Source organism: Mixophyes fleayi, chromosome 4 (assembly GCF_038048845.1).
Source record: "Mixophyes fleayi isolate aMixFle1 chromosome 4, aMixFle1.hap1, whole genome shotgun sequence".
Lineage (NCBI taxonomy): Eukaryota > Metazoa > Chordata > Amphibia > Anura > Limnodynastidae > Mixophyes > Mixophyes fleayi.
This window is the reverse complement of record NC_134405.1, coordinates 25,866,592-25,889,363: the sequence shown is the minus strand read 5'-3', so window position 1 is coordinate 25,889,363 and position 22,772 is coordinate 25,866,592. Positions and strand designations below refer to the sequence as shown.

Here is a 22,772-nt window from a genome sequence, read left to right as displayed (position 1 = left end):
GTATCTGCAAGTATCCGTAGATGATTTTTTGGGGTAACCTGCAACTCCTCAAATCCAGTTAGTATCAGATTAGAAGGAGAGGATGCAAAACTCTCTAAAAGGTTTCTTAGTAATCTCTGTCTCTACTTCAGCTTACCTAAAGAAACTGGGCGCCAACCTTACATTTAAGCTCCCAGCTTCTTGAACCTTTTATTTCGTCTATTTCTAATAAGGCAGAGTTCTTATTAATAGTTTTTCTAATATCTGATCCATGGGTATTATATTGGGTAACAAAAACTTATCACCCTCTTTTTTGTCTGGTTTCTGTTTAGGGGTCTGGTCTAAAAGATATTTGCGGTCCATCAGTTCTACCTCCCTATAGGCTTTATTTAGAACATACTCAGGATATCCATGCTTGATAAAGGATTGATACAAAATCCTGGAACAGTTTATTCTCATACGGAGAAACAAACCCTTAGTGATATTGTCCTTCCACACTCTGGAATGCCTACTTTTATAGTGCAAATATATATAAGAGTCAACCTCCTTGGAGAATGTTTCTGTGATGATGATGAGATCTTCTCTCACTGACAGTGTGATAACAAGGTCATTAATAATTGAATAACTGTGATTACTAATGTACCATAATTCAAAATCACTGTGATTTAAGTATGCCAAAAAGGAAGAAATAGAAAAATCATCCCCATCCCAAACAAAAAATTAATCATCTACATATTTGCCATAGAGAACTCCCTCAATGACGAACCCCATATGTAACACACCTCAAACATCCCCATCTAGAGGTTCGCAAAGTTTGGAGCGAACCTAGCTCCCATGGCAGTCCCAAGTGTTTGTAAATAATATTGTAAATCAAGCAACAAATAATTGAGTTTTAAAATAAATTTGATAGATGATAAAATCACATGATTTGGGATCCGTATAAGCGTCTTTCGTCAAAACATTTTTCACTGCTTCGAGTCCATATTTGTAGGCAATATTCAAATATAAAGCCTCTACATTGTAACGGATTTAGCTGGATTCGGTACTAATCTTGATTAGTGCTGGCTTACCTGAGGTGCGGAATCTAACGAACTCCCCTTGGTTCACCAATTACCGCCGCAAGGTGGGATTGACTTAGCTGCCGGGAGATGTAGTCCGACAGCCGGTACTGGGGCACGGAGGGACTATAGTACAGAAACGACAGACAGGTTCAGCGTGAAGGAATCCGGGTTCGGTGCACAGGCTGGCGGCAGAGGTACAAAAGCAGAGGCGAAGAATCGTTAGACAATCCGGGTCAGGGTCACAGGCAATCAGGAATGGTCAGCAAGCCGGGTCGGTACCCTGGAGTTGCAGAGGTACTAGGCGGAGGCAAAGAATAGTTAGGCAATCCGGGTCAGGGTGACAGGCAAACAGGGATGGTCAGCAAGCTGGGTTGGTACACAGGAGCAGGAGGTCCAGAAAGGTGAGATAGGGGCCTTTAAAATGCAAAGGATAAAAAATTGGACCTACTCCTAAAACCCATAGGCAAGGCGAGTTGCTGACGTCATACAAATTACTGTCTGGTATCTGTTCAGTTCCTGAACCCTCTTCTATCAAAGATTCCAATTGTTCCAATATTAACTCGTCACCAGAGTTTAAAACAATTGTATCCCTTCTACTTTAGACATCTATTTGCCTAATGGGCATTTTTTTTTCAGATCTACAAAAGCTGAAATAAATGGGTTTTATTTGCCGGGGCGAATTTTAAACCCTTTTTCTAAAAGTCTCATTTCAGACTGGGTCAAAGCCATAGAGGACAGATTGATTTATGTGTTATGTCTCATTGATAATTTGGCCCATTAATCTTATGTCAGATATGTCCAGCATCATTACTGGTTTTAATTTATTTTATTACATTTATTTTATCTGTATACAACACTCTTTTTTTTATTTTTTTTATCAGCCCATTTAATGACTCCATTATTAACTCAGGCCAGAGCCTGACATAACATAGAGCACCTTACATAGTTATGAAATTTGCTTTGCATTTCCTGTGACAGTTGTATTCTTTGACAACCTAGCGATAGGGCCATGCACTTTAGGTGGAGATACTTTTCCCCAGTGCTTTTTCTGTAATAAAAAAGGTGGCGGAACTCACATCTTGTTAATATTTTATGAAATATATATATATATATATTCAGTTCTTAACATACCTTTAATTTATTATATTTCAGGCAAATGTTCATAGTAAATTCTAAAGTTTTGTCCAATTCTCGTCCGACAAATCTTCTCGACTTCTTTCCTTGCTGTTAGTATCTATGGCCGAATGTCGCCCTCTGAGTAACCACAGATCAACGTACTTTGAAGGATTGAAAAGTTTCAGAGGTGGTCCGACAAGTTTGATGAATAAAAGTGTTGAAATTGTCTTAGTCTTCAACGAAGCTCTTGATGGGGTGGCAATTAGATTCATCTGCGAAAACCCACGTTCACATTCACTTGAAGAAATGGGAATGGTATTTAGAGTCCGTATCAAATGCAACAGTTTTTCTGGATATGTATTTTCGAGAATGTATTCACGGAATCCACGAATCATTTCTCTATCATTTAGTTGCAGTCTGATTGACAAGTTTCTTATTTTCACTTCTCCAAATGTCAGTTGAGTATTAACATCTTCAGGCCAATGTTTTTGATCAAGTGCACAAGACCAATACGCCAACTCAACGTCTTTGCTATCAAGCAATCTTTTGCAGTGTTAGTGGGCAGTGTTAGAGCTGGCGCAGTAGCTGGCAGAGATCAAAAAATAAGAAATAAATTTTAGGGCATGTGCCATGATAGCTGGCACAGTCATGTTTTGATCATATATCAGAGTATTTGGCTAAGAATTATATGAAGGTCATATAGCATATATAGACCAACCAGATACCAGAACAACATGATACAAAAACTTTTACAGAATAAAAACCTGACAACAGAATACTGTAATCCATTGATGTCACTTATATACAGAACCTGTTCCACACATGTATTAAATGCAAAGTCTGCCCCACATACACACTGCTAACTTAGCCCATCTGGGGAATGACTCCGTACACGAACTAACCAGGTTATTGAATAAATATAGACACATTTGCATTACATACTCCGTTGTGTTTGGGTTTGCTCAATATATCAGTCAACATATCTGCCCAAGTTGGTGGTTATTGCCTTTAGCAAAATATGTACAAAATCCTTTCATGTGGTACATGTCAGGTTATTGTAGGGTACAGCTTTATAAGAAATGCCCGTTCTGTTAAGTATACTGCTTTTGTCAATATTAAATACGGTTGTAATGGTTTAAAAACATTTAAAATTGAAAAAACTTGAACGGACATAAAAGGACAATACGGCACCTTGATGGAGAACCTTAAATAACACCTACATCTTACAAAGCAGACTTATGCTACATGCTCTGTACTTACATAATATGCTCTTTTCTCGCTTCGCTGCAAGATTGCGCCGGAAGCAGGACGCACACAGATGCGGTGCTGCTACAGGCATGTCTGGAGCCCCCCTGACAAAAAAAAAAATCAATAATGCTTTGCTTCTTTTAATACAAATCATATAATAAACCTATTAGGTCTCCCCACATTCACACTGTGCACTTCATGCTGTTTTTATCTCCCATTTCTTTCAAACTGTGGCCCTTTTCATTATTTTCCTCCTCCTTGACTTCTCATGCTGTGCCCCTACTAATTTTTTTCTCCTCCTGTTAGACAGTCGCGGCGGCCGCGGGCACCGCCGCGACACTCATTACCTTCCTCTGACGTCCCGGTCGTCGCCATGATGACCGGGGCGTCACTTCCGGATCCTGGCCGACCGTTGCCCTGCGCTGCGTCCTGGCAACGGAGGAAGCCGGGCGCGCATGCGCAGAAGATAGTATGTGGTACTTTAACATTCTGGGGCTTGATTTAACAAGTCTGTGGGCTGATTAACGCCTGATACATTAATCAGGCAGGGGGCTGTGTGTGATTCAGAGCTAGGCTCTGATTGGTGGCCACTGGTATTTAAAGCAGTGAGGTTTGCAGCCTCACTGCCGGTTATAGTTCTGTATCCAGTCTGCTAGCCTGCTCCCTGCTTGCTCCTGTCTATTGGACCCTGTTACTGCTTACCCGTGTATGATCCTTGGCTTGAATTTGGACCCCGCTTGGGTATCTCGTGACCCTGACCTTTGGCTTGAATACTTACCTCCCTGTCTGCTTGTGACCTCTGATACCGTTGTCTGCTGCCGGCCTATGACCTCTGCTTGGACTCCACTCCGCTGCTTGGGTTCTCCCTAGCCGATGCACACTTCACGACCCTCTGCCAGTCTGCAGCCCAGTCTGTCCCCACCATCAGGGGCTCCAGTGAATACCTGACTGGTAGAGTAGACTCCGGGTTGTGTTGTGCCGGCTAGCGGGGTTCCTAACACCTCCTTGACTTTCCATGCTGTGCCCCTACTAATTTTTTTCTCCTCCTTGACTTCTCATGCTGTGCCCCTACTAATTTTTTTCTCCTCCTTGACTTTTCAGGCTGTGCCCCTACTAATTTTTTTCTCCTCCCCTTGACTTCTCATGCTGTGCCCCTACTAATTTTTTTCTCCCCCTTGACTTTTCATGCTGTGCCCCTACTAATTTTTTTCTCCCCCTTGACTTTTCATGCTGTGCCCCTACTAATTTTTTTCCTCTCCCTTGAGTTTTCATGCTGTGCCAGTACCAAGACTAATTTTTTCGTCCCCCTTGACTTTTCTTGCTGTGCCTCTGGCCCTACTAATTTTTTAACCCCCCCTCATGCTGGCGTTTTTCATTGAATTTACTTTCACCATTTTATATCTTTGCCCACTTTCTTTAGACCTGCGCCTCTTTCTTATTCTTTCTCTAACTTACCTTGCATTCTATTGCATCCTTTCTTCTCTTCAATCTTCTTTTCCAGTGTTCTGTTGGTGGAGCTCCTCTTCATACGCTGACTGCTCCTCACTGCTCCGTCTGTAATGAACGTCGGGCGCGACGTGCGTGATGATGTCACGCCCGACATTCATTGCAAATGGAGAAGGGAGGAGGATGCAGCCGCGCCAGACAAAGGGTGTTTGCTTTCATTTTTTAAATTTTTTTTGTTAAAGGCCGGCGGGGAAGCCGCAAACCCTGGGGAAAAAGCTGCCGGAAAGCCGTTCCTGCTTTTGCCTATCTAGACCTGGAAAGGGATAAAAGGATTGGAATCAGTGTGAGATCTTAAACCTTTTGTCAGGTTTAGACCACGCCATAAAGTTTCTTTTTTCTTTTAAAGAAGGTTTCCTCAGAACTGGATCATCGATGTTCGGATATTGAAGGTACATTGGACAGCCCTCACCAAATTATCAACACCTTTAGAAGAATCTCCAAATATGAAGTGTGTTTCAAATCAGATGTGATGTAAGATCAGAGACATACCAGGACCGCGACAAAGAATAGGTGTGAATTTCGCCTGGTCTAATGCTTTCTGCAGTGTAGAAGAAACATTAGTCAATCCCTCAATCCCTCAACCAACTCGGTCAGACTCTGGACCGAGTGAGCTTTCTCTGTGGAGATAGGGTGTTGCTGGTGATTTATTAAGTGGATAACCAGCTTTAACTAATCACACCTCTAGGCAGTACACTACCCACACTTGGCGATGTATCGAATCATTTTACTTTTGGTTTAATTTCTTGAATTTGTTGCAATTTGGTTTTACTTTTTGAACATGGCAAACGACTGTTGATTGGTCATATAATGCAAAAAAAAAAGTTCCAAGATGGAATTGTCCTTGGGCCCTCCCACCCACCCTTATGTTGTTGAAATAGGACATGCACACTTTAACAAACCAATCATTTCAGCGACAGGGCCTACCAAACAACTTTGGCTGAAATGATTGGTTTGTTTGGGCCCCCACACCAAAAAAGCTATTCATCTCTCCCTAAACAGGCTCTACTGAGGCAAGATGTCGTCCTCATCCTCAACCTCTGATTCCTCTCCCCCTACAGTGTGTACTTCCTCCTCATCACACATTATCAATTCGTCCCCGCTGGACTCCACAACCACAGGTCCCTCTGTACTATCTGGAGGGCAGTGCTGTACTTGATTGAGGAATTGATTATTCATTTTTATAAACATAATTTTTTCAACGTTGTGAGGAAGCAACCTCCTTCGCCGCTCACTGACCAGGTTCCCCGCTGCACTAAAAACTCTTTCCGAGTACACACTGGAGGGGGGACAACTCAGGTAAAATAGAGCCAGTTTGTACAGGGGCTTCCAAACTGCCTTTTTTTTCCTGCCAGTAACAATATGGACTGTCTGACATGTCTACTTGGATGGTGTCAGCAAAGTAATCCTCCACCATTTTTTCAATTGTGACAGCATCCAATGCAGCGAGAGTAGACATGTCTGCAATTGTTGGCAGGTCCTTCAGTCCGGACCAGATGTTATCAGCATCCCCGCCAGCGCCTCTTTTAGGAAAACTGAGCTTTTTCCTCGCAGCCATAGATGTGGAAGAAAATGAGGGTGGAGCTGTTGGCATGTCACGGTCCTCTTCAGAGGACAATCTCCTGACCAGCAGGTCTTTGCACCGCAGTAGACTTGTGTCCGCCGGAAACAGAGACACAACATACGCTTTAAACCGAGGATCGAGCACGGTGGCCAGAATGTATTCCTCTGACTTTAAAAGAGTGACCACCCTCGGATCCTGGCAAAGCGTACGAAGGGCTACATCCACAAGAGCTACATGCTTGGTGTAATCGCAATGGCTTACCAGCTCCTCCCTCACTTTCTCCAGCTGCTTCTGCAACAGCCTGATCAGGGGAATGACCTGACTCAAGCTGGCAGTGTCGGAACTGACTTCTCGTGTGGCAAGTTCAAATGGCTGCAGAACCTTGCACAACACGGAAATCAGTCTCCACTGCGCTTGACTCAGGCGCATCCCCACTCTTTTGCCAATGTCGTAGGTGGCTGTGTAGGCCTGAATGGCCTTTTGCTGCTCCTCCATCCTCTGCAGCATATAGAGGGTGGAGTTCCAGCGCATCACAACCTCTTGTTTGAGGTGATGGCAGGGCAGGTTCATGGTTTTTTGATGTGCCTCTAGTCTGCGGTAGGTACTGGCTGAATGCCGAAAGTGTGCAGCAATTTTGCGCGCCACCGCAAGCATCTCCTGCACACCCCTGTCACTCTTGAGGTAATGCTGCACCACCAAATTAATGGTGTGGGCAAAACATGGGACGTGCTGGAAATTGCCCATATTTAATGCCCGCACAATGTTACTGGCATTGTCTGACACCATAAATCCCCATGAGAGTCTAAGTGGGGTAAGCCACTAGGAGATAATTTCCCTCAGTTTCTCTAATATGTTGTCAGTGTTGTGCCTCTTATTAAAGCCTGTAATACACAATGTTGCCTGCCTTTGCACGAGCAGCCATTTTGAAGATGCTGCTACTGATGCAGCTGTTGCTGTTGCTGCGGAAGGGGATGCATCTACCCAGTGGGCTGTCACAGTCATATAGTCCTTCGTTTGCCCAGAACCACTTGTCCACATGTCCGTGGTTAAGTGGACAGTGGGTACAACCGCATTTTTTAGAGCACTGAGGACACTTGATCGTACTTCTCTGTACATTTTTGGTATCGCCTGCCTAGTAAAGTGGAATCTCTACGGGATTTGGTACCGGGGACACAATACCTCCATCAACCCTCTAAATCCCACTCCACTGATGCAGTTACAGCCACAGTTATATGCTTTGCAATAGGGTGACTACTATCGTATTTTGTGGTCATGGCAAACGACTGTTGGACGGTCAATTGTTTTGTGAAAGACTTAGCGGTCTTACGACTTACGACTTCCCCTCTGGGAAGATGATCGACTAACAGCAGCAACAGCAGCAGTGTCAGTAGTAGGCGTACCGCTGCAGGATTCCTCGGATGAATCCCGTATTGAGGAGGACTCAGTCTGGCTGCTGACTTAGGCTGCAGGACTGAATCTGATGGAGATCGTGGAGGAAGTTAACGAGGAGGGTGTTGCTGGTGTGTATCCAACTGGACCACGGGATTTAGGTGTCCCTGTACCGATGAGGGTCCTAGCCCCAGTTCCTGAACTAACCACTGAACTATGAAGGTTATTCAGGTGACGTATAAGGGAGGATGTTCCTAGGGGGCAAGATCCTTACCCCTGCTTATTTGAGCTTTACATAAGCTACATATGGCCATACATTGGTTGTCCGGATTTGGATAAAAATAACTCCAGACCGAAGAGTATTTAAAAAAATATAAAAAATTAATTAAATTTTTTTTTAATTACAACAAAATTTGCACAACCAATCCTGCAGTATAACACATATAGGTTGCACAACTAACGTCCTAGATTGCAGGTAATGTATGTTGTAAAGGTGGGCTCGTCCGGGATTTGCACCCGGGACCTCTCGCACCCTAAGCGAGAATCATACTCCTAGACCAACGAGCCAGAACGAAAATATTAGTTCTAACCATGTTCAGTGGAGTGCCCTTTATTAACCACCACACTCCTGACTGCAATTGCAAGAGCTGGTTATAACCCTAAACCAAAAAAACCAGCCTGATCTTGTTTGGTTAATCCTTTTAAAAAATGTAGGAAAATGATCCCAGATCTAGATCATCTAATTTTAGAATTTCATGACTATCCACACTTCGAAGAGCACTATCATACTGGGTTACCCCTGGATATACATGCACAAACAAGTGATTGATTGAAGAGCAAGTCATGCCTGACACTTGCCTAATACCAGTGATAACAGAAACTGTATGTGTCACTACCCAAAGAGAGGAGACAAAGTCTGGAACAGATGGGCTTCCTGAGACCAAGGTTTCAGCAGGGTCTTTGACAAAAGGACTGCAGAGAACTTGCAGTGGGATTTAATCATGGAGTCAAAGACCAGGGCAGAGTTATATTTCATGGTAAAGATACACGGTTCCAAAACACCCTTCATTGACTATCAGGGGTTCAACTAAATTATTATCAAGAATCAGTATCCCTTCTCACTGATCTTTCAGCAGAGTGCATAGGAATGGACCTGGAGAAGGTCTTTGGAGTGCTTGTTGGGCTGATGCCCCGAGGGATCAAGGCAATCCACAGGTTTGTGGGGTTTAGCAAATACTACAGACATTTTAACCTAATTTCTTAAGAGTTTTTAGCTTTATTACCACCTTGATCAAATAGGGGATTCCTAAGGACACATAGTTCCCCAGGTACAACAGGCTTTTGACATCTTGAAACTTCTTTTCATCTCAGCGCCCATCTTTTAGGATTCTGGCACCAGCCTGGCCCATACCCTTGAAGCCGATGCATCTGAGAGTGGAGAAAAAGCTGTGTCCTCCCAGACTTATGACAAGGATGTCATAAGTATGGTGTCACAGGCACTAGGAGTCTTTGCCCAGGATATCACCAGATGATGGACTTACCAGAGTAATATAGCTGGTACTATGGTTCTCTGGTAGCAGGGTGACAACGGAACAGGAGAATCAGCAGATGGTGAGAGAATGCTCAAGGAAAGTCTATGACTAGCAGCAACTGGTAATGAGTAGATGTATGTACACGAGGAACCAGATGGACAAGTAAACGTGAGGAAAGTCAGTGGTCTGCGTATAGCAAGTTGTACCACTGCTATAGTGAGGAGGAATGTCCAGGAGTAGCGAGGAGGTAGTAAGAGTCAGCGGTCTGCGTATAGCAAGTTGTACCGCTGTCTATAGTGAAGGAATGGAGTCCAGGTGAAAGTAGGTAACGGGGAAGTCAGTGGTCTGCGTATAGCAAGTTGTACCACTGCTTATGTGAGAGGATACTTGAAACTGGTGTCACAGGGAACAGGAGTCAGTGGTCTGCATCAGCAAGTTGTACCACTGCTATATATATGTGAGGAGGGGCACGAGGAGATGAAAGTAAAGCAGAGTATACACGGGGCACACAGAACTTGATCCCACAATGATATCCACAATACAACAATAACTGACAAGCGCTACTTGAAGTATACAAAGTCACAATAGCTATCCAGGCAATAGGAAACAATGTCAATGGTAACAATAACTTCAGTGGATAGGTGGCTCCGGAGAAGAACACAACTCAGTCCAGATGGATATGCAATACAAAAGCAAAGTCAATGGAAAGTATGCATACCGCGGTTCAGGAGAGCAGGCTGTCAGAGAGACGTGCAGGGATACCTGAATGGCTGAAGGCCGGTAGGAGGAGAGACCACTGGAGGGTGGAAGCGGTAATCAGGTTGGTGCAGCGCACGGCAGGTAATCCAGAATCAACGAAGCAATACTCAGGAAGCAGTAGTAAGTGATACTGGAAACATGATGAACACGGGAGAGTTGAGGCTGTCTGGTATCCAGTAGTAGTGGTGGAGGCAGCGGAGAGCTGACACGATAAACACAGGAGAGTTGAGACGATCTGGAACTCTGTAGTAGTAACGGAGGCAGCGGAGAGCAGACACGCTGAACACAGGAGAGTTGAGACGAACTGGAATCCGGTAGTAGTAGCAGATAGGAATCAGCTGAGTGCAGGCACGATGAACACAGGAGAGTTAAAACAAACTGGAGTCCGGTAGTAGTAGCAGATAGGAATCAGCTAAGTGCAGGCACGATGAACACAGAAGAGTTGAAGTGGTCTGGAAACCACAATAGCAGTAAACAGGAATCAGCAGGAGCTGAATACACGAGGAAACACAGGAACACCTTCAGAGGCTCATGGGGAATGAGACTCCAAGATCAGGCAACCTGGTAATGATCACAGGTGGTTTAAATAGGGAGGGTTGCCTGATCATCCAATCAATTAAAAGCAACAGGTACTGAAGGTTTGATAAGGGCTGCACATGCGCAGACCCTCAGGATGGCGGACGGCCACGGTTCCTGAACACACGGGAAATGGCACTCACAGTACGGTGAGTGACAGTGCCCCCCCTTTTAAAGGTGGGCACCGAACACCTGGAACCGGGTTTGTCCGGAAACTTGGAATAAAACTTCTTAAGAAGAGCTGGAGCGTTGAGATCTTCTGCTTTGATCATGACCGCTCTTCAGGACCAAAGCCCTTCTAATGAACGAGGAAACGAAGAACTCCTCGCGAAATTTTTGCATCCAATATGTGAGTAATCTCAAAGTCCTCCTCTTGATGAATTTGAACTGGCCGAGGTGCTGAAGGAGGGACCGAGAAACGGTTGATGATAAGAGGTTTGAGCAAAGACACATGGAAGGCATTGGAAATACGAAGGTTCTTAGGTAGTAGAAGTTTGAAACAAACTGGATTTATCACTTGAATGATCCTATACGGACCAATAAAACGAGGAGCGAACTTCATAGATGGGACCTTCAAACGAATATTTTTGGTTGATAACCAAACACGATCTCCGATTTTCAGTGGTGGAATAGCCCGTCTCTTTTTATCTGCAAAAGACTTATATCTGGCAGCTTCCACTTTTGTAGATGTTTTCTTTAAACAGGTTTTGACCTGAGACCAAATATTTTTGAAGGTCTGACAAACAGTCTCTACAGCAGGAACTTGGGTGGGAGGGAGGGCAGGAAATTCCGGAAAAGACGGATGGTGACCGTAAACCACAAAGAATGGAGTTTTAGAAGATGACTCATGATACATGTTGTTATGAGCGAATTCAGCTTATGGAAGCAAATCTACCCAGTTGTCTTGGTTGGCTGAAGAGGACATCCTTATAAAAGTCTCAAGATCTTGATTGACCCTTTCGGTTTGTCCGTTTGATTGAGGATGGTAGGAGGATGAGAGTGATAATCGGATACCCAAGGTCTTACAGAGGGTCTGCCAGAATCTGGAAACGAATTGTACTACTCTATCTGAAACAATCTCGGAAGGACATCCATGAATACGGAAGAATTCTTTGATGAAATAATCAGCCAGAGTAGATGAAGAAGGTAAACCGGTCAAAGGAACGAAATGTGCCATCTTCGAAAATCTGTCCACCACTACCCAAATAGTATTGCAGTTTTTACTAGGAGGAAGATCAGTAACAAAGTCCATATTAATATGGGTCCAAGGCTTGGAAGGAATGGGTAGTGGTTGAAGCAAACCCACTGGAGTTCTGCGGGGAGTCTTAAACTGGGAACACAATTCACACGCAGCCACAAAATCTTTGACATCTTTCCTCATAGAAGGCCACCAGTAACTTTCAGAAAGAATTTCAAAGGTCTTGCGTTCACCAGAGTGTCCAGAAAAACAAGAAGAGTGAAACCACGAAAGGATTTTCTTCCTAAGAGCAGGAGGCACGAGGGTTCTCCCAAATGGTAGCACCTTAGTGGAAGAAGCAGCCAGAGAAACACATTTGGGGTCTAATATAGAGTGGTTGGGACCATCTTCAACGTCTGAGGACGTCACCAAAGCTCGAGATAGGGCATCTGCTTTTTTATTTTTTGCAGCTGGTTTGAAGGTTATGATTAGTTCAAAACGAGAAAAGAAAAGAGACCATCTTGCTTGACGAGGATTCAAACATTGAACAGACTGTAAATATGACAAATTTTTATGATCAGTAAAAATTGTCACAGGATGACGAGCTCCCTCCAACAAATATCTCCATTCCTCTAATGCTACTTTTATAGCCAGCAACTCCTTGTCCCCGATGGTATAATTCTTCTCCGCAGGCAGAAGACCCCGAGAGTAAAAGGCACAAGGATGGAATTTTTGTTGCTCCGATCTTTGGGAGAGAATGGCTCCTAAACCAACATTAGAGGCATCTACCTCTAGGAAGAAGGGAAGCGTCACATCAGGCTGTCGAAGAACAGGAGCAGAGGAGAAGGACTCTTTGAGAAACTGGAAGGCTTGAAGAGCCTCAGAGGACCATTGTTTAGTATTGGCCCCTTTACGAGTTTGGGCCACAATAGGAGATGCAATCGAGGAAAAATCTTGAATGAAGTGTCTATAGTAATTGGCAAAACCTAAAAAACGCTGAATTGCACGAAGAGTAGTTGGCTGAGGCCAATGTAACACAGCATTCACCTTTTCTGGATCCATCTGAAGACCAACTCCAGAGACAATATATCCCAGAAATGGAATCTGGGGCAACTCGAATGAACCTTTTTCTAACTTGCAGAATAATGAATTTTTCCGGAGTCTGGAAAAGACCTCTGCCACATGTTGATGATGAGAAGGCAGGTCCTGCGAAAAGATCAATATGTCGTCCAGATAGACGATGACACAAACATATAACAAGTCCCGGAAGATCTCATTAATGAAACCCTGGAAAACAGCGGGGTCGTTACATAACCGGAAGGGCATTACTAAATATTCATAATGCCCATCTCTGGTGTTGAAAGCTGTCTTCCATTCGTCACCGGACCTGATTCGAATTAAATTGTAGGCACCACGAAGATCCAACTTGGTAAAGATCCGGGTTCCCTTGATACGATCGAATAACTCAGTAATTAATGGAATGGGATACCGATTTTTGATAGTTATGGTGTTAAGTTCACGGAAATCTATGCAGGGACGTAATGACCCATCCTTCTTTTTTACGAAGAAAAACCCTGCTCCAGCGGGAGAGGTAGAAGGTCGAATAAATCCTCGCTGGAGATTCTCTTGGATGTACTTAGATGTAGCTTGAGTTTCAGGTAACGAAAGTGGATACACATGTCCCCTGGGAGGAGTCTTGCCAGGTTGAAGATCAATCGGACAGTCCCATGAACGATGAGGAGGAAGACGTTCAGACTGAGTTTTATCAAATACATCGGCAAAAGAAGCATACTGAGGAGGAAGTCCCGGTGAACAAGGTGAAATGGAGGATTGCTGTAATTTGAGAGGAACGACTTGAGAGAGGCAACGATGATGACATTCAGGCCCCCAAGACCTAACTTGAGGAGTGTGCCAGTCAATCTGGGGAGAGTGACGTTGAAGCCATGGAAGGCCTAATACAATCGGACTGGTAGTAACAGGAAGAATTAAAAACGAAATTTCTTCCTGGTGTAATACACCAATTTGAAGGGTTACTGGAGAAGTGCTCTGGGTGATGAGATCATTAATAATGCTTGATCCATCGATAGCAGTCACAGTAATAGGTATTTTCAAAGTAATCACTGGTAGGGACCATTGATTCACGAGGGATTTAGAAATAAAATTTCCTGCAGCTCCAGAGTCAATAAGTGCTTGGGACTTAAACGATTTGGTAGCAAAGGAAACTGTAACATCAAAAGCACAAACTTTTAATTTCGTAGAACATGGAGAGGATTCCAGGGACCCTAACTTCACCTCTCCAGAACTGGTTAGGGCCTGGCATTTCCCGATTTTTTAGGGCATGAATTGAGCATATGAGTAGAATCAGCACAATAGATACAAAGTCTATTTTTTACTCTTCGGTCCCTCTCCTCTGAAGTTAATTTGGAGCGACCTATCTCCATGGGCATCACCGGAGATGAAACTGGGCGAACTTGAGGGCTTGAGCGAAGAGGTGCTTTAGATGAAGTTGTTTTTTCAGACTCTCTTTCATGAAATCTCATGTCTACACGGCGGCAAAGAGAAATCAAATCTTCTAGAGAAGTAGGTAATTCTTGAGTAGTCAGTGCATCTTTAATTTTATCAGAAAGCCCCTGCCAGAAGGCAGCAATTAACGCTTCAGTGTTCCACTGAAGTTCAGAGGCTAATATCCGAAATTGAATGACATACTGGCCTACAGTACGAGAACCCTGACGTAGACGGAGGATGCTGGATGCAGCGGAAATAACACAACCAGGTTCATCAAATACACTTCGAAACGTGGAAATAAATTTGGCACTATCCTGTAATAATGGATCATTTCTTTCCCACAGAGGGGAAGCCCATGCGAGAGCTTGTCCGGAAAACAAGGAAATGAGATAGGCCACTCTGGAACGATGAGTAGAGAAATTGTGAGGTTGAAGCTCAAAATGAACTGAGCATTGATTTAGAAAACCCCTGCATGTTTTTAGGTCTCCATCATATTTTGAAGGAGTAGGCAGGTGTAGCGTGGAAGCAGTAGACACCTGGGATGGCACTGGGGAAACGAAGGAAGGCACAGGAGCATCAACAGTAGCTGTGATATTTTGCACAGACGTTCTTTGGGAGGCTAACGCCTGGTAACATTGCAGCACATGTTGTTGGCGAACATCCTGTTGTTCAATACGGGTAACCAGATACTGCAGCATCTCTTTAGCTGTAGGTTCCGCACCTGGGTCTGTCATGGCCTGTTTTTACTGTCACGGGCACTAGGAGTCTTTGCCCAGGATATCACCAGATGATGGACTTACCAGAGTAATATAGCTGGTACTATGGTTCTCTGGTAGCAGGGTGACAACGGAACAGGAGAATCAGCAGATGGTGAGAGAATGCTCAAGGAAAGTCTATGACTAGCAGCAACTGGTAATGAGTAGATGTATGTACACGAGGAACCAGATGGACAAGTAAACGTGAGGAAAGTCAGTGGTCTGCGTATAGCAAGTTGTACCACTGTCTATAGTGAAGGAATGGAGTCCAGGTGAAAGTAGGTAACGGGGAAGTCAGTGGTCTGCGTATAGCAAGTTGTACCACTGCTTATGTGAGAGGATACTTGAAACTGGTGTCACAGGGAACAGGAGTCAGTGGTCTGCGTCAGCAAGTTGTACCACTGCTATATATATGTGAGCAGGGGCACGAGGAGATGAAAGTAAAGCAGAGTATACACAAGGCACACAGAACTTGATCCCACAATGATATCCACAATACAACAATAACTGACAAGCGCTGCTTGAAGTATACAAAGTCACAATAGCTATCCAGGCAATAGGAAACAATGTCAATGGTAACAATAACTTCAGTGGCTAGGAGGCTCCGGAGAAGAACACAACTCAGTCCAGATGGATATGCAATACAAAAGCAAAGTCAATGGAAAGTATGCATACTGCGATTCAGGAGAGCAGGCTGTCAGTGAGACGTGCAGGGATACCTGAACGGCTGAAGGCCGGCAGGAGGAGAGACCACTGGAGGGTGAAGCGGTAATCAGGTTGGTGCAGCGCACGGCAGGTAATCAAGAATCAACAAAGCAATACTCAGGAAGCAGTAGTAAGTGAAACTGGAAACATGATGAACACGGGAGAGTTGAGGCTATCTGGTATCCAGTAGTAGTGGTGGAGGCAGCGGAGAGAAGGCACGCTGAACATGGGAGAGTAGAGGCGGTCTGGAATCCTGTAGTAGTAACGGAGGCAGCGGAGAGCTGACACGATAAACACAGGAGAGTTGAGACGATCTGGAACTCTGTAGTAGTAACGGAGGCAGCGGAGAGCAGACACGCTGAACACAGGAGAGTTGAGACGAACTGGAGTCCGGTAGTAGTAGCAGATAGGAATCAGCTGAGTGCAGGCACGATGAACACAGGAGAGTTGAAACGAACTGGAGTCCGGTAGTAGTAGCAGATAGGAATCAGCTAAGTGCAGGCACGAAGAACACAGGAGAGTTGAAGTGTCTGGAAACCACAATAGCAGTAAACAGGAATCAGCAGGAGCTGAATACACGAGGAAACACAGGAACACCTTCAGAGGTTCATGGGGAATGAGACTCCAAGATCAGGCAACCAGGTAATGATCACAGGTGGTTTAAATAGGGAGGGTTGTCTGATCATCCAATCAATTAAAAGCAACAGGTACTGAAGGTTTGATAAGGGCTGCACATGTGCAGACCCTCAGGATGGCGGACGGCCACGGTTCCTGAACACACGGGAAATGGCACTCACAGTCCGGTGAGTGACATATGGATTGTTGGTTGCTCAGAACAACTCAGATGTTTTCATGGAACACCCTGATGCAGGACTCCATGGGGCAATTCCCTTTCCATTTTAATGCTGGTTTTCGCCCGGTGGTCATCCCAACTTCCCATGCCCCCTGGGATGTTCCTTCTGCAGACAAGCATGTGCATGGTGTGTTGGAGAGGCTGCAGCTATGGCTGAATATGGTATTAGCTAAAATAGATTGATGATGGGATGGGCCAGTGTTCTCAGTGGGCAATAAAGTGTGGCTCTCCGCACACATTATTTCGCTAACGATACTGTCATTGAAACTGAGGACTAAGTACATTGGTCCACGCAATTGGAAAGAATAAATCTGATTGCATACAGGCCAATGCTACCACATTCCTTCTGGGGCCACATGGTTCTTCATGTCTACTTTCTAAAACTGGTTGTGGAGGACTTGTTTCCAAGACAAAATTGGTTCCTCCTGCTTCAGTAGAGGGCCACCAAGAGTAAACAATCACCTCACCAACCTCATCATGCAGCTATAAAAGAGAACTCCTAAAAAATGTGCACTGTATGGTATCTGGCCCCAGAGTGACTCCTTTGCATGTGTTCCCATGCTGGAAACAATGTGACCAAATTGGACAGTTTCCACCATATCTGGTGGTCGTGTCCAATACTTATTCTCCACTGGAACAAAATATAGTCTGTAGTCTTTAATATTGTAGAGTTAAGTTCCAAACTTTTATAGGTTGCGCAGCAAAGTCCTAGATTGCACTGCACTCTTGTCAATGAAAAGGTGGGCTCGTCTGGGATTTGAACACGGGACTTCTTACACCCAAAGTGAGAATCATACCCCTAGACCAACGAGCCAGTATGAAAAGATGAGTTCTAACCATGTACAGTGGAGTGTCCTTTATTAACCACCACACCCCTGACTGCAATTGCAAGAGCTGGTTACCATCACATGTCAAATGTAATCTGGCATACTGTGGGTAACAAGCCTTCTCCAATGCAAGCTCTAGGCACAGTCAAAGTTCATGAAAAGAATCAGCTGTGCTCCAAGAATGTCATATAATGATATATCACACTGTAGTACACTACCTACACTTGGAGATGTTTAGAAGAAAGAGAAAAAAAAAGCAGAACCTTCCGCACCCTAAGCAACAATCATAACCCTAAACCAAAAAAACAGCCTGATCTTGTTTGGTTAATCCTTTTAAAAAATGTAGGAAAATGATCCCAGATCTAGATCATCTAATTTTAGAGTTTCATGACTATCCACACTTCGAAGAGAACTATCATACTGGGTTACCCCTGGATATACATGCTCAAACAAGTGATCGATTGAAGAGCAAGTCATGCCTGACAGTTGCCTAATACCAGTGATAACAGCAACTGTATGTGTCACTACCCAAAGAGAGGAGACAAAGTCTTGACCAGATGGGCTTCCTGAGACCAAGGTTTCAGCAGGCTCTTTGACAAAAAGACTGCAGAGAACTTGCAGCGGGATTTCATCGTGGAGTCAAAGACCAGGGCAGAGTTATATTTCATGGTAAAGATACACGGTTCCCAAACACCCTGCATTGACTATCAGGGGTTCAACTAAATTATTATCAATAATCAGTATCCCTTCTCACTGATCTTTCAGCAGAGTGCCTAGAAATGGACCTGGAGAAGGTCTTTGGAGTGCTTGTTGGGCTGATGCCCACCCAGAGGTATCAAGGCAATCCACAGGTTTGTGGGGTTTAGCAAATACTACAGACATTTTAACCTAATTTCTTAAGAGTTTTTAGCCTTATTACCACCTTGACCAAATAGGGGATTCCTAAGGACACATAGTTCCGCAGGTACAATAGGCTTTTGACATCTTGAAACTTCTTTTCATCTCAGCACCCATCTTTCGGTAACCTGGCACCAGCCTGGCCCATACCCTTGAAGTTGATGCATCTGAGAGTGGAGAAAAAGCTGTGTCCTCCCAGACCTATGACAAGGATGTCATAAGTATGGATTGTTGGTTGCTCAGAACAACTCAGATGTTTTCATGGAACACCCTGATGCAGGACTCCATGGGGCAATTCCCTTTCCATTTTAATGCTGGTTTTCGCCCGGTGGTCATCCCAACTTCCCATGCCCCCTGGGATGTTCCTTCTGCAGACAAGCATGTGCATGGTGTGTTGGAAAGGCTGCAGCTATGGCTGAATATGGTATTAGCTAAAATAGATTGATGATGGGATGGGCCAGTGTTCTCAGTGGGCAATAAAGTGTGGCTCTCCGCACACATTTTTTCGCTAACGATACTGTCATTGAAACTGAGGACTAAGTACATTGGTCCACGCAATTGGAAAGAATAAATCTGATTGCATACAGGCCAATGCTACCACATTCCTTCTGGGGCCACATGGTTCTTCATGTCTACTTTCTAAAACTGGTTGTGGAGGACTTGTTTCCAAGACAAAATTGGTTCCTCCTGCTTCAGTAGAGGGCCACCAAGAGTAAACAATCACCTCACCGACCTCATCATGCAGCTATAGAAGAGAACTCCTAAAAAATGTGCACTGTATGGTATCTGGCCCCAGAGTGACTCCTTTGCATGTGTTTCCATGCTGGAAACAATGTGACCAAATTGGTGGTCATGTCCAATACTTATTCTCCACTGGAACAAATTCTAGTCTGTAGTCTTCAATATTGTAGAGTTATGTTCCAAACTTTTATTTACCCCTATAGAACACATTGATGAATACACATAACACATATAGGTTGCGCAGCAACGTACTTGATTGCACTACCTACTCTTGGTAATGTAAGTTAGAAAAGGTGGGCTCGTCCGGGATTTGAACCCGGGACCTCTCGCACCCTAAGCGAGAATCATACCCCTAGACCAACGAGCCAGAATGAAAATATTAGTTCTAACCTTGTTCGGTGGAGTGTCCTTTATTAACCACCGCACCCCTGACTGCAATTGCAAGAGCTGGTTACCATCACATGTCAAATGTAATCTGGCATACTGTGGGTAACAAGCCTTCACCAATGCCAGCTCTAGGCACAGTCAAAGTTCATGAAAAGAATCAGCTGTGCTCCAAGAATGTCATATAATGATATATCACTCTGTAGTACACTACCTACACTTGGAGATGTTTAGAAGAAAGAGAAAAAAAAAGCAGAACCTTCCGCACCCTAAGCAACAATCATAACCCTAAACCAAAAAACCAGCCTGATCTTGTTTGGTTAATCCTTTTAAAAAATGTAGGAAAATGATCCCAGATCTAGATCATCTATTTTTAGAATTTCATGACTATCCACACTTCGAAGAGCACTATCATACTGGGTTACCCCTGGATATACATGCACAAACAAGTGATTGATTGAAGAGCAAGTCATGCCTGACACTTGCCTAATACCAGTGATAACAACAACTGTATGTGTCACTACCCAAAGAGAGGAGACAAAGTCTGGACCAGATGGGCTTCCTGAGACCAAGGTTTCAGCAGGGTCTTTGACAAAAAGACTGCAGAGAACTTGCAGTGGGATTTCATCGTGGAGTCAAAGACCAGGGCAGAGTTATATTTCATGGTAAAGATACACGGTTCCCAAACACCCTGCATTGACTATCAGGGGTTCAACTAAATTATTATCAATAATCAGTATCCCTTCTCACTGATCTTTCAGCAGAGTGCCTAGAAATGGACCTGGAGAAGGTCTTTGGAGTGCTTGTTGGGCTGATGCCCACCCAGAGGAATCAAGGCAATCCACAGGTTTGTGGGGTTTAGCAAATACTACAGACATTTTAACCTAATTTCTTAAGAGTTTTTAGCCTTATTACCACCTTGACCAAATAGGGGATTCCTAAGGACACATAGTTCCGCAGGTACAATAGGCTTTTGACATCTTGAAACTTCTTTTCATCTCAGCACCCATCTTTCGGTAACCTGGCACCAGCCTGGCCCATACCCTTGAAGTTGATGCATCTGAGAGTGGAGAAAAAGCTGTGTCCTCCCAGACCTATGACAAGGATGTCATAAGTATGGATTGTTGGTTGCTCAGAACAACTCAGATGTTTTCATGGAACACCCTGATGCAGGACTCCATGGGGCAATTCCCTTTCCATTTTAATGCTGGTTTTCGCCCGGTGGTCATCCCAACTTCCCATGCCCCCTGGGATGTTCCTTCTGCAGACAAGCATGTGCATGGTGTGTTGGAAAGGCTGAAGCTATGGCTGAATATGGTATTAGCTAAAATAGATTGATGATGGGATGGGCCAGTGTTCTCAGTGGGCAATAAAGTGTGGCTCTCCGCACACATTTTTTCGCTAACGATACTGTCATTGAAACTGAGGACTAAGTACATTGGTCCACGCAATTGGAAAGAACAAATCTGATTGCATACAGGCCAATGCTACCACATTCCTTCTGGGGCCACATGGTTCTTCATGTCTACTTTCTAAAACTGGTTGTGGAGGACTTGTTTCCAAGACAAAATTGGTTCCTCCTGCTTCAGTAGAGGGCCACCAAGAGTAAACAATCACCTCACAGACCTCATCATGCAGCTATAGAAGAGAACTCCTAAAACATGTGCACTGTATGGTATCTGGCCCCAGAGTGACTCCTTTGCATGTGTTCCCATGCTGGAAACAATGTGACCAAATTGGTGGTCATGTCCAATACTTATTCTCCACTGGAACAAATTCTAGTCTGTAGTCTTCAATATTGTAGAGTTATGTTCCAAACTTTTATTTACCCCTATAGAACACATTGATGAATACACATAACACATATAGGTTGCGCAGCAACGTACTTGATTGCACTACCTACTCTTGGTAATGTAAGTTAGAAAAGGTGGGCTCGTCCGGGATTTGAACCCGGGACCTCTCGCACCCTAAGCGAGAATCATACCCCTAGACCAACGAGCCAGAATGAAAATATTAGTTCTAACCATGTTCGGTGGAGTGTCGTTTATTAACCACCGCACCCCTGACTGCAATTGCAAGAGCTGGTTACCATCACATGTCAAATGTAATCTGGCATACTGTGGGTAACAAGCCTTCACCAATGCCAGCTCTAGGCACAGTCAAAGTTCATGAAAAGAATCAGCTGTGCTCCAAGAATGTCATATAATGATATATCACTCTGTAGTACACTACCTACACTTGGAGATGTTTAGAAGAAAGAGAAAAAAAAAGCAGAACCTTCCGCACCCTAAGCAACAATCATAACCCTAAACCAAAAAACCAGCCTGATCTTGTTTGGTTAATCCTTTTAAAAAATGTAGGAAAATGATCCCAGATCTAGATCATCTATTTTTAGAATTTCATGACTATCCACACTTCGAAGAGCACTATCATACTGGGTTACCCCTGGATATACATGCACAAACAAGTGATTGATTGAAGAGCAAGTCATGCCTGACACTTGCCTAATACCAGTGATAACAACAACTGTATGTGTCACTACCCAAAGAGAGGAGACAAAGTCTGGACCAGATGGGCTTCCTGAGACCAAGGTTTCAGCAGGGTCTTTGACAAAAAGACTGCAGAGAACTTGCAGTGGGATTTCATCGTGGAGTCAAAGACCAGGGCAGAGTTATATTTCATGGTAAAGATACACGGTTCCCAAACACCCTGCATTGACTATCAGGGGTTCAACTAAATTATTATCAATAATCAGTATCCCTTCTCACTGATCTTTCAGCAGAGTGCCTAGAAATGGACCTGGAGAAGGTCTTTGGAGTGCTTGTTGGGCTGATGCCCACCCAGAGGAATCAAGGCAATCCACAGGTTTGTGGGGTTTAGCAAATACTACAGACATTTTAACCTAATTTCTTAAGAGTTTTTAGCCTTATTACCACCTTGACCAAATAGGGGATTCCTAAGGACACATAGTTCCGCAGGTACAATAGGCTTTTGACATCTTGAAACTTCTTTTCATCTCAGCACCCATCTTTCGGTAACCTGGCACCAGCCTGGCCCATACCCTTGAAGTTGATGCATCTGAGAGTGGAGAAAAAGCTGTGTCCTCCCAGACCTATGACAAGGATGTCATAAGTATGGATTGTTGGTTGCTCAGAACAACTCAGATGTTTTCATGGAACACCCTGATGCAGGACTCCATGG

General features: G+C 44.1%; 2 non-coding genes across 2 annotated transcripts; both read right to left on the bottom strand.

Annotated features, from left to right (window-relative positions):
• Positions 1-19,482: 19,482 nt before the first annotated feature.
• Positions 19,483-19,554, bottom strand: TRNAP-AGG (transfer RNA proline (anticodon AGG)). Its single transcript has one exon. It is a non-coding gene; the product is annotated as a tRNA-Pro (tRNA).
• A 1,946-nt stretch (positions 19,555-21,500) lies between these two features.
• Positions 21,501-21,572, bottom strand: TRNAP-AGG (transfer RNA proline (anticodon AGG)). The gene has a single exon. It is a non-coding gene; the product is annotated as a tRNA-Pro (tRNA).
• Positions 21,573-22,772: the final 1,200 nt, after the last annotated feature.